Source organism: Cupressus sempervirens, chromosome 11 (assembly GCF_028749045.1).
Source record: "Cupressus sempervirens isolate cs-2001-9-10 chromosome 11, ASM2874904v1, whole genome shotgun sequence".
Classification (NCBI taxonomy): Eukaryota; Viridiplantae; Streptophyta; class Pinopsida; order Cupressales; family Cupressaceae; genus Cupressus; species Cupressus sempervirens.
The window spans coordinates 482,144,154-482,156,249 of record NC_143128.1 but is presented as its reverse complement, the minus strand read 5'-3'; positions in this window follow the sequence as shown (position 1 = coordinate 482,156,249).

The following is a 12,096-nucleotide window of genomic DNA, read 5'->3' as shown; positions in this document are numbered from 1 at the left end:
CCATGAAAGCTTGGTTAAAACTGTTTCCTGCACTATTTTCTCTTGATGATCGAGTGAGCTCGGTAACAATTAAATTTATTTTGCTAACCTTGAAAGCTCGGTAACAACTGTCTGTGCAAGGTAAAGTCTGAGAATGCTCGGTAGACACTGCAAACCTTCTTTGCTAACCTTCTGAGCTCAGTAGACTTTGTCTCTTGCCTTGTTGACCATTTGAGCTCAGTAGACTCTGATTGATAACTGATATGACATTTGTGTAACATCAAAGACAACACATAATTGAACAATTGTATCCAACAATCTCCCTCTTTGGCATTGATGGCAACACAACATGTCATAGTAGAATGAAATTTAAAAACAAGTCTCTTCTGATAGAATACTTCTTCCTCTTATGCCACACTTCCCAAATACAGTAATCTCCCTCTTTCATAATAATCACTCCCTCTTACACAGACTCTCATTTTCTTGCAAATTTCTAAAAGATATGACAATTTACTCTCCCTCTTTGACAACACATGCCAAAGACAACACAAATCAAATCAATAGTATTATACCTGATATACTGATTCATATGCAATGTCTTCATTACTTTTCTCCATCAACTAATAGATCTTCGATTCTATTCCTGTTGATGCATCACTAAAGTTGTTTTTTAGTGAGCTTCAGATAGGGGAATGACCCCTAACTTACCTCTTAGATATAAGAATGCATCCTTAGGTAAAGGCTTTCTGAATATGTCAGCAATTTGTTCCTTTGTATGGACATTTTCTAATTTGATTTCCTTTTCTTGTACTAATTCTCTAACAAAGTGATACTTTATAGCAATATTCTTGGTTTTTGAATGCATCACTGGATTCTTGGATATGTTAATTGCACTTGTGTTGTCACAAAACATAATAACAGGTTCTTTGATTTCTTGCTTCATACCTTCCAATAATTGTTTGAACCACACAATGTTTGAGCAGTTTACTACTGCTGCAACATATTCAGCGTCTGCTGTGGACTGAGATGTACAGTTTTGCTTTTTACTTGTCTAAGAAACCAACGTCTTCCCAAGAAAGAAAGCTCCTTCACTTATACTCTTTCTATCATCAACATTCCCTGCCCAATCTGCATCAGTGAACACTTTTAAATCTAGATTTCCTCCAAGTTTATACCATAATCTATAATCTTTAGTTCCTTTTAAATATCTCATGATCCTTTTGATTTCCATAAAGTGATTTTCTTTTGGTTTTGCTAAGAATCTTGCTACAATTCCTACTGCAAGGGCAATGTCTAGTCTTGTGTGCACTACATACTGCAACTTTCCAATCATATATCTATACAATGTTTGATCCACTTCCTTTGATTCATCATCCTTGGTAAGTTTCAATCTAGTACACATAGGAGTTCCAACTGGTTTGCAATCTTCCATACCAAACTTTCTCAATATCTCCTTGATGTATTTGGATTGAGTGATGTAGATACCACTCTTACTCTGATGAATTTGAAGACCAAGAAAGAATTTGATTTCTCCAAACATTGACATTTCAAATTCCTTGTTCATTTGTTCTGAGAATTTTTTGCAAAGATCATCATTTCCTGTGAACAAAGTTGTTGTAATCTGATTGAAAAAGATCATTGTATGAAAGATATTATTGCTACAGAATGTGTTCAGTCATTATTTTGTCACTGATGTCAAACCTGCTATTTGCTGGAATGGCAATTGCTTATAAGATCCAAGTACTATCACTTAATTGATTGATGAAGAATCAATAAGATGTAACAAAAGCACCTAAGGAAATTGTTGAGTTATGGTTTTTTAATGAAGTGCAAAGATTAGTTAAGACAATGATAAAGTGATGTATTGACAATATACTTGAAGATGAAGAGGTTGGCTACATTTAGAGATTGTAGAAGACGAAGTCATAATATGACTATCTGCAAAGCTTGATTAAATTCATCAGAGGGAGCTGAGAAAGCTAGTTCAAGCTGAGCAAATTGTCAACAAGTACCGAGTGAAGATCAAGTGCCAAGTGAAGATCATGTGCTAAACATTAGAAAGTCAATAAGTGTTGAGCTACTGCATTATTTGAAAAGTCGAAGATTCGCCTGATTTGAGCTGACATGGTTGTTATCTAGAATTTTGTGAACTAGATAGAAGATAGGAATGATGAGCTGGTGGCACATAACTCTATGTAAAACATTTTTGGGCGAATACAACTAGATTTTAGAAAAAGTTTCTAGATAAAAATGAGATATGGGACAGATACATTGTATCCTACCTAATCTATTGAAACCCTAAAATTGGAGAAGGAGAATTGAGTGGGAAAATTATTCAAGATTTATATTTAAGGAGTCATAAGGTCATGAAGAAAAAGGAGGGTTAAGTATGAAAGCATGAAGTGCTGAAGAAGGTGCTAAGGAGGAAGAGAGTATAGAAACTCTATTTCGATAGGTGACCACAGAGATGATTACATTAGTATGATGAGCAAGAAGACTCAAAGAAATGAAGCTTGAGAGGAAGACAAGCTGTCAGAGCTGCAGTGATTAAAGCCAAGCAAAGAATTGAATTGAAGTATGATTTGAAATCTGCAAGATATGTTGTAAGTTGTATCAGATCAAAAGCCCTTATTGTTACTCTCTAGCAATTGTAACAGTTAGTACAAATCTTATGGACTTAGGTTGGTTTAATAGCCATGTTGTAAATCCTTTAATAGGGTGGCATTCCAATTGAATGTTCCAAAGTCCTTTGACCAGGCCCACTCCTAACAGTGTGGTGAAATCCTCTAACAAGGTCACATTTAACAGTGTGTTGTAAGCCTTTAACAGGGCATCACTTTAGAAGAGTGAAAATTGAGTAGCATGTTACTGGTGGTTTTTCCCAAATTGGGTTTCCACGTAAATCACTGTGTCATGTGTTGATCTTGCATGTTTTATTCCTGCATGTTGATTTGCTATAACTTGCTAAGATGGCTATTTTACGCTTGGATGCATGAATAGTTTAATGGGCTCACTATAATTAGTGAAAAAGTATTATTAGGGCATTTAGACCTTGGATAACTGATTCACCCCCCCCCCCCCCCCCTCTCAGTTATTCTAAAAAATTTCCAACAATTGGTATTAGAGCATTGTTGCTGGTTTAGTTTAAAGGAACTAGAAGCAGAAAATATCAAAATGCCTAAAAGAGAAGTTCCCAAGCTCAACAAAGACAACTTTGTTGCATGGAAAAGTTTGATGAAGCTAAATCTTGGATCCATAGATGATTATGCCCAAAATTCAATTGTTACTAAACATGTTGATCCAACTAGTACTCTTACTACAGAAGATTTGAAGAACAAATAGGAACACAATCATACAATGCTGGAGATTGCTTCTGCACTCAACTACGTTGAATTCGATGATATCAAAGGATGTAACACTGCATTCAAGATGTGGAAAGCCCTGTCAGACATTTATGGAGGACATTAGAATATCCAAAGAGCAAAAAGAGAAAGCCTCAGAGGAAAGTTTGATGACATGAAAATGGAGGAAAGTGAGAATGCTGCTCAATATGCCTCTAGAATAAAGGAAGTGGTAAGTGCAATAAGATGTTTGAATGGTCAATTAGATGATGATACTATTAATAGTAAGTTCTTAAGAACCTTTCTCCCTATCTATGCTATTAGAATATTAGCTATACAAGAGCTAAGATGTGTACCAGCAAACAATCTAAGTTTTGAAGGTATAGTGGGTAGACTTATTGCATTTGAGTTATCTAACTTTGATAACTACAGACCTGAGAATGTTGAATATGCTTTCAAGGCCAAGCTATCACTCAAAGATACTGAACAAGTGAAATCAAAGAAGGGAAGAAAGATGAAATATGTATCCAGTGATAGTAGCACTGATGAGGAAGATGTGGAACAATTGGAAGCATTACTGGCTGGAAGATTTCGCAAAGGCAAAGGAAAATTCAAGGGTAAGCTGCCTATCATTTGTTTCAATTGAAATGAAGTAGGACATATTGCTGCAAGGTGTACACAGAAAAAGGATTACAACGAAGGCAACAAGTACAAAAATAGAAGAGAAGATGATAAGAGAGATTACAAAGACAAAGGCAAGAAGTGTTGTATTGCTAAAGAGGATTCTGATGATAATGATGATGAAGTTGTTTATGTGGCCATGAAGGACCAATCTGATGAAGAAGAGCCTACAACACTGGTAACATGTATGAACAAGAATGACAGATGGATCATAGACAGTGGGTGCTCACATCACATGATAGGAGACAAAAGTAAGTTTGTTAACTTTACTCAGTATGATGGAAATAGTGTTAGATTTGGAAATGATGCTCCATGTCAAATCAAAGAAAAAGGATCCATTAAGCTTATAGAGAAAATTTCATGTGATAATGCATACTATGTTGAAGGACTAAACTACAATTTGCTGAGTGTCTCACAGTTAGGCAATGTAGGGTGCAAAGTAGAATTTGGAAACAAAATTGCAAAAATCTATGATACTGATGGTAAATTGGTAGGAAAAGGAGATCAAACAAGAAGTAATCTATTTTATCTTGATATGGAAAATGCTTCTTGTTTTGGTTCAAAATTTGATGATGTGTAGTTATGGCATAGAAGGCTATGTCATGTCAACTTTGATAATCTGGTCAATATCAGGAAAATAAAGAAAGTCAGAGGTTTACCTAAATTAAAGAAGCCTGACAACATCATGTGCAAACAATGTCAGCTAGGAAAGATGACTAAGTCAAGTTTCAAGAGTAAAAACTATACATCTAAATAAGTACTTCAGTTAGTCCATACTGATTTATGTGGTCCAATAGAAGTGCAAAGCTACAAAGGAGATAAATATATAATGTTGTTTGTTGATGACTATTCCAAGATGATGACTATTATGTTCTTAAAGCAAAAATATGATGCTTTTCAAATGTTTAAGTGGTGTGTGGCTAGAGTTGAAAAAGAAACAGGAAAGAGTTTGAAATGCCTGAGATCAGAAAGAGGTGGAGAATTCACATCAAACGAATTTGAGATATTTTGCAATGACAAAGGAATCAAGAGACAAACATCAGCTCCTAGAACTCCCCCACAGAATGGAATTGCTAAGAGAAGAAATAGATCTGTGATTGACTGTGCCAGAACATTGATGATGGAAAAGAATTTTGCTCTGAAATATTGGAGAGAAGATGTAAGTGTAGCTGTTCACACACTGAATCAAGTACAAGTCAAGAAAGGTACAAATGCAACACCTTTTGAATAATGGTATGGTCACTCACCCAGTGTAAAGCATTTCAAAGTATTTGGTTGCAAATGCTTTATCCTTAAAGATACTAGAAATGGAAAATTTGATGCAAAAAGTGATGAAGGCATATTCCTTGGTTACTCCACTAGAAGTAAAGCATATAAGTGTTTAAATACTAACACTAACAAAATTGTGGAAAGTGCAAATGTAAACTTTGATAAGCATATAGAAGTCCAAGTTGAAGAACCAAAGAGATTAGATGAATACAAAACCTTTGTGTATTCTTATGAAGGAATGCCTATTGACAAGAATGCTATCAATCAAATTGGGATTCAACAGCAAATTTTAGTTTTAGCTGAGTCACAACCAGTGAATGTCGAGCTGCATTCAGAAGCCGAGTTGCAGAATGAAGAAAATGAACATTCTAATTCTGAAATTAGTACACATGAAAGAGATGTAGAACTACCTGACAACGATGTGCATAGTGACCCTAAATTTGAAAGATCAAACATGGAAACAAGGACAGAACCAAGATTATCCAAATATGTCAAGAGACATCACCCTACTGAACACATAATTGGTGACAAAGATGAAAGACCAATGAAAAGGAATGGACTAAGAAATGAATCATGTCTATTAAGAAAATTGGAACCTAAGACAATGTATGATGTATTACAAGATGGTGATTTGTATAAAGCTATGGAAGAAGAGATTGATCAAATAAAGAAGAACAAAACTTGGAGTTTAGTTCCTAGACTAGTTGACAAGAATGTGATTGGCACCAAGTGGGTATTAAGAAACAAGCTAGATGAGAATGGTGAGATTACAAGAAAAAAAGCCAAACTAGTATGTAAGGGTTGTGCTCAAGAAGAAGGATTAGACTATGGGGAAATATTTGCCCCTATTGCTAGAATGGAAGGAGTGAGAACTTTACTTGCATTAGTTACATATAAAGGTTTTAAAGTCTATAAGATGGATGTAAGGTTTGCTTTTCTGAAAGGTATATTGGAAGAGGAAGTCTATATTGAACAACCAGAGGGATTTGTTGATGAGAACAATAGGGATATGGTTTGTAAACCACATTAAGCACTCTATGGTTTGCAATAAGCACCTAGAGCATGGTATGAGAGGCTTCACAAATATCTTGTCAAGATAGAATTTGAGAAAATAGTTGACAATAACAATCTGTATATCAAGGAAGAGAAAGGTAAAGATGTTTTGATATCTAAGATCTTTGTTGATGATATAATATTTGGAGGAAAAGATTCTCTATGCAAAGATTTTTCTGATCAGATGAAACATGAATTTGAGATGTCAATGTTTGGAGAGATCAAATTTTTTGTTGGATTGCAAGTAAATCAATTAAAACATGGTATATTTGTAACCCAATCAAAATATATCAAGGAAATACTCAAAATATTTGGTTTAGATGAATCAAAACTAGTGAGTACACCAATGACGATAGGACATAAGTTATCTAAGAATGATGATTCAGCTGAAGTAAACTAGATAGTGTATAGATCCATGATTGGAAAGTTACAATATGTTGTACATAGTAGACCAGATATTGCTTTATCTGTTGGAATAGTGGCAAGATTTTTTGCAAACCCAAGAGAAAATCATCTTATGGCTGTCAAGAGAATAATGATGTATCTAAAAGGTACAAATGATTTTGGTTTGTAGTACAAGAAGATTGAAAAATTTGATTTGAAGGCCTACATTGATGCAGATTGGGGAGGTAACATAGATGATAGAAAAAGCACCACTAGAGGAGCACTTTTCTTAGGAAAAAGATTAGTCACATGGACTAGTAAAAAGCAAAGTTGTACATCATAGTCCATAGCAGAAGCTGAGTATGTTGCTGCTGCTGCTATAAATTGTACCAATATTGTGTGGATCAAGCATCTATTGAAAGGAATGAAGGAATAAATAACTGAACTTGTGATACTTTATTTTGATAACACAAGTGCTATCAACATATCAAAGAACCCTGTGATGCATGCCAAAACAAAGCATATTGCAATCAAGTATCACTATGTAAGAGAATTGGTGGAAGACAAGCAAGTGAAGATGGAATATATCAATACAAAAGAACAAACTACTGACATCTTCACAAAACCATTACCTAAAGATGCATATGAATATCTTAGAAGTAAGTTAGGGGTGATACCCCTAACCAAGGTTGCTTAAGTAACAACAAGACTGCCCTGCATCAAATGAGTTGATTGTTCAGATGATATAAGTTGATGCAGAGGGTACTTACTTTAGGTTTAGCCTAAAGTAATCAAAGTACTGACATTCCAAACAAGTCACAAGCAAGGTGGCAAAGGGAGATATTGGAAGTTCTTGTAAATGCTACACATGCATGATAAGATGCTAAAATAATGTGTCTTTGGCATTATTGTCAAAGAGGGAGAAATAACATAAACAGATCAAATCTAGAAAAGAGGGAGAAATAGATAGAATTGGTCAAATCCCTGAAATAGAGAAATAGCAGAAACTAATCAGATCATGAAGCGAAAAGGACAGGAGATATGAAAGGGAGGAGCATAAGCAAAGAAAGAAATCAAGATGATAGATCTTAGAAGGAGCAGCTCAAGACATTCAGTCAATAGATAGATCAGAAGGAATAAGATCAAAGGGATATACAAAAGTCAACACGTTTTCTTTTTGGCATTTGACTTACTATTTTAGCCTAGTTAGAATTTTGTTAACTTGGTTGATTAGTCAACTTTGGTTTGGTTGATCAGTTTGGTTTTCCATTAATGCCAAAGAGGGAGATTGTTGTAATCTGATTGAAAAAGATCATTGTATGAAAGATATTGTTGCTACAGAATGTGTTCAATCATTATTTTGTCACTGATGTCAGACCTGCTATTTGCTGGAATGAAAATTGCTTATAAGATCCAAGTACTATCACTTAGTTGATTGATGAAGAATCAATAAGATGTAACAAAAGCACCTAGGGAAAATATTGAGTTATGGTTTTGTAATGAAGTGCAAAGATCAATTAAGACAATGATAAAGTGATGTATTGACAATATACTTGAAGATGAAGAGGTTGGCTACACTTAGAAATTGTAGAAGAAGAAGTCATAATATGATTGTCTAGAAAGCTTGATTAAATTCATCAGAGGGAGTTAAGCAAGCTAGTTCAAGCTGAGCAAATTGTCAACAAGTGCCGAGTGAAGATCAAGTGTTGAGTTATGTTCATATGCCGAGCATTAGAAAGTAAATAAGTGCTGAGCTGCTACATTATTTGAAAAGCCAAAGATTCGCCTGATTTGAGCCGACATGGTTGTTATCTAGAATTTTGTGAACCAGATAGAAGATAAGAATGATGAGCTGGTGGCACAAAACTCTATGTAAAATGTTTTTGGGCCAATACAACTGGATTCTCCATGAAGTTTCTAGATAAAAATGAGATATGGGACAGATACATTTTATCCTACCTAATCTATTGAAACCCTAAAATTGGAGAAGGAGAATTGAGCAGAAAAATTATACTAGATTTCTATTTAAGGAGTCATAAGGTCACGAAGAAAAAGGAGGGTCAAGTATAAAAGCATGAAGTGCTGAAGAAGGTGCTAAGGAGGAAGAGAGTACATAAACTCTGTTTCAATAGGTGACCACATAGATGATTGCATTGGTATGATGAGCAAGAAGACTCAAGGAAATGAAGCTTGAGAGGAAGACAAGCTGTCAGAGCCGTAGTGATTAAAGCCAAGCAAAGGATTGAACTGAAGTATGATCTGAAATCTGCAAGATATGTTGTGAGTTGTATCAGATCAAAAGCCCTTATTGTTACTCTCTAGCAATTGTAAGAGTTAGAATAAATCCTATGGACTTAGGTTGGTTTAATAGCCATGTTGTAAATCTTTTAACAGGGTGACATTCCAAGTGAATGTTCCAAAGTCCTTTGATTAGGCCCACTCCTAACGATGTGGTGAAATCTTCTAACAAGGTCACATTTAATAGTGTTTTTCAAGCCTTTAACAAGGCATCACTTTAGAAGAGTGAAAATTGAGTAGCATATTACTGGTGGTTTTTTCCAAATTGGGTTTCCACGTAAATCACTGTGTCATGTGTTGATCTAGCATGTTTTATTCCTGCATGTTGATTTGCTGTAACTTGCTAAGATGGTTGTTTTAAGCTTGGATGCATGAATAGTTTAATGGGCTCACTATAATTAGTGAAAAAGTATTATTAAGGCATTTAGACCTTGGATAACTGATTCACCCCCCCACCCTCCTCAGTTATTCTAAAACATTTCCAACACAAAGTATCATCTACAAATATCTCTGCCAAAACAATCTTATTATCTGGTCCTTCCTTTATGTACAAAATACTGTTATCATTAGTTCTTTGAAAATCAATCTAAATAAGATAGTTATGCAATCTTTCATACCATGCTCTAGGGACTTGTTTTAGACCATATAATGCTTTATGCAATTTTTAGACCATGTCCTTCTTGTCTGGATCAACAAAACCTTCAAGTTGTTCAATGTAAACCTCTTCATCCAATATGCCATTGAGAAATGCTGACTTGACATCCATCTGATAAAATTTGAATCCTTTGTATGCAGCATATGCAAGTAAGTTTTTGACACCTTCCAATCTTGAAATAGGAGTAAAAGTCTCTCCATAGTCTACACCTTCTTCTTGAGAGTATCCTTTGCATACTAGTCTAGCTTTGTTCCTTGACACCTTACCATCTTCATTTAACTTATTTCTAAATATCCACTTAGTTCCAATCGCATTTTTGTCTTTATGTCTAGGTACAAGAGTCCATGTTTTATTTTTCTCTATTTGTTTTATCTCTTCATTCATATCTTCAATCCAACTTTCATTTTCTAATGCATCTTTGATATTTCTAGGTTCAAAATCAGCAAATAAACAAGTGCCTTTCAACTTACTTCTCGCCATTGTTCCTTCTGATTTATCACCAATGATTTGATCTGGTGAACGATGCTTCCTGACATAGGTTCCTTGCCTTTTGAATGACTTGCATTGTTATCCTTCCATGTTTCAAATTCTAGTTCTGGTTTTGGTTGCTTGGGCTTGGTAGATGTTGATTTAGTAGCTTCTGTTTGCAACTTGGGTTCTTGCAATTTGGTAGGTATTAGCTCAGTCTGAACTTCTTACAACTTGGTTACTGAAGACTCTAGAGTTGGTATTTGGCATCGTATGAGGTTCAATGTAAACAAATCTCTTGTAGTCTTTAGGTTCCCTTTTGCTGTCTTCTTCAATTCTTTCTGCAAACTCATCAACTTTCACATGTGCACTTTCTATGACTTTGTCAGTGGATAGATTCAAACATCTATATGCTTTACTTTTGCATAAATACCCCAAAAAATTCCTTCATCACCCTTTACATCAAATTTACCTTTTCTAGATTCTTTCAAAATGGAACATTTGCTTCCAAATACTTTTAGGTAACTTACATTGGGTTTGTAGCCATACCACAACTCATAGGGGTTTTTGAATGAGTTCTTTTTTAGCTATACTCGGTTCAAGGTATGAACTGCAGTGTTGATAGCTTCTTTCTAGTATTTGATAGCAATGCTCTTCTCAATCATTAAGGTTCTTGCACAGTCCATGATAGATTTGTTCCTTCTTTCAGCTATTCCATTTTGTTCAGGAGTTTCAGGTGCTGAAACCTATCTTTTGATTCCCGTTTCAATGTAGAAGTTATTGAACTCATGTGAAATGAATTCACCACCTCTGTTAGACCTTAAGCATTTTAGTCTTTTGCATGTTTCCTTTTCTACTCTGGCCAAATACCATTTGAACTTTTCAAATGCTTTTGATTTCTCTCTTAGGTACATGACAGTCATCATTCTTGAATAATTATCAACAAAAAGTATGAAGAATTTTTCACTAGTATAACTTTCAATGCCAATAGGTCCACATAAATTAGTATGCACAATTTCTAAAATTTCTTCAGATTGATAGTTCTTGCTTTTAAAACTAGTTTTTCCCATCTTGCCAATTTGACAATTATTGCATAGACCAACCTCAAGTTTCTTGATGTTAGGAATCCCTCTTACTTTTCTGAATTTACTTATTTTTACCAAGTTGACAAAATTTACATGACATAACCTCCTATGCCATAACCAACTTTCTTCAACTTGAGCAATAAAATATGAGCATTCACCAAGTTCAAGATAAAACAAGTTACCTTTTGTTTGAGTGCCTGATCCAATCAACTTTCCTTTTCCATCCAATAGTCTTGTTTTTCCATGCATAAATTCCACTTTGAATCCATTATTGAGTAGTTATGCCACACTTAGCAGATTGTGCTTTAGTCCCTCTACCCAATATGCATTATCACATATAGGTTCCTTGGTCAGTGAGATTCTTTTCCTTTTATACAACAAGGTTCATTGTTACCAAATCTTACATTGCCACCATCATAGTCTTCAAAATGTTCAAACTTAGTTTTATCACCAGTCATGTGATGAGAACAACCACTATCAATAATCTATGTATCATTTTTGCTCACATGAGAAATGAGTGCCATTTCTTCATCATTATCAAACTAATCTTTTACAGCAATGTAAACAATTTCATCTTCTTCTTCATCATCAGAATTATTATAATCTTTAGCCATGAAACATGTTTTCTTACCTTTATCCTTGAATGGTTTGAAGTCTTTCTTGTCATTGCACTTGTGACCTTTCTTCTCATTCTTGTTCTGCTTATTTGGGCACCTAGTAGTAATATGTCCAATTTCTTTACAAGAAAAATAGATTAGAGAAACCTTACCTTTGCATTTCCCTTTGCCTCTTGAATATTTTCTTGCTAGCAGAGCTTTAACTACCTCAAGATCACTAGCTAAACTCTGTTCTGATTCTTCATCACTATCTGATTGAGGATCCT